Here is a 1,473-nt window from a genome sequence, read left to right as displayed (position 1 = left end):
TATGACCCAAATTTAGCATGGAGACCATATTCTGAGCTACAAAGAGTTAATTTAGAGGAATTTTACAATATTAACACTTGTTGTTTTGTCTTTCTGTCTTTCCACTACAGATGAAGCTAGTTAAAAAGGATCTTGGCAGTCAGTGGAGGAGGCATGTAAGCCCAGATGCCTAGAATTAATATATTAAGTATTATAGCATTCAATGAAAATGGTTTGACATAGAGTGTCTCTTTACAGTTGAAAAGTTGTTAGCAGCATTTCTTTTGTGATGTGACAAACAACACTTTAAAAATACCGACAAATTGTTGTGAGGAACTAAGAATGAGGATTTTGATTTGACGCTGTGTATAACATTAATAAAACAATATGATCATTTTCAAATCCCTTGTGACACAAAGTCCTATTCAATTGAAAACAGTACAGAGACAATATATTTAACCACGTAAAACCCACCTGCCCACCAGTGAGTAGGAGTAGGATGAGACCAAAACTTTTTGTTTTGTTATTTCTAACTGATGTAGTTATGGTTGTGTTTTAGTCACATACTAAAGAAACTAGAAGATATTACCTTTGAAATGAAGCCTCATACATGCATGTTGGCTGTACAGTTCTTCTGTTATAAGCTTGGCCCCAAAATGTCTGTGGTCTAATAGTAATCCTTCTTGTACCCCTAAAGCTACCTGGGCTGGTGGGTTTTAAGAGGTTTATGTTCAAACTGATAAACGTTTATGATTGTAATTATACACTCTGAATTCTTAATCTGATACAATTTGTTTTTTATTTATGTATTACACAACTTCTTTTGAAACAAGGTTGTACATCAGATATGTTGGCATAAAGCAAGTAGGCCTTCTAAAAATGTTCAGAAAAATCCCTAAGTTCTTAGAGTTAATTGATTTTTTTTCTTCAAAAACATCCGATCATAATAAATGTGAATAATGGCCATTCATGATTTGAACCAATAAGGGGTTTTTGCTTCCTTTAATTTAATTTAGAAAAAATGGGTTTGACTTTGAATGCCTAAATGCTGTTGAAATTCAAATGGCCTATGAAAACTTCTGGTCAAAATGAAATAGTTTGCATCACATTCTCTGGTTGATAGTGTTATGAAAGCGATCCCTGTTTCAGTTAGAACATTAGTCAAAATCAAAATAATTTAACCTTAAAAATTGCTGTAAATCCAACTATTTTAAGTCTAAATACTTTAAGGAGGTACATACAGTACATGATATGAAGTGAAACTGCAGCAGTATGTTTCTTAACAAAATGGTTGGTGATTCTGTGTTATGCAATGCCATCTGGTGGTAAAACTGAGGTATTACACATGGGGCATTTTGGTTGGTATGAAAACCCTCAGAAGTATATGTTTACAGTCAAACAAACCAACAAAATATCTTGATTATCAAATGGGGCACATTTAAAGGTGAGAGTTGTCCACCAAACCGAAAAAGAAAACACAATGGCAAATGTTCC

The sequence above is a fragment of the Centropristis striata genome, chromosome 18 (genome assembly GCF_030273125.1).
Source record: "Centropristis striata isolate RG_2023a ecotype Rhode Island chromosome 18, C.striata_1.0, whole genome shotgun sequence".
Classification (NCBI taxonomy): domain Eukaryota; kingdom Metazoa; phylum Chordata; class Actinopteri; order Perciformes; family Serranidae; genus Centropristis; species Centropristis striata.
The sequence above is the reverse complement of the archived record's forward strand: the minus strand, read 5'-3'. Positions refer to the sequence as shown.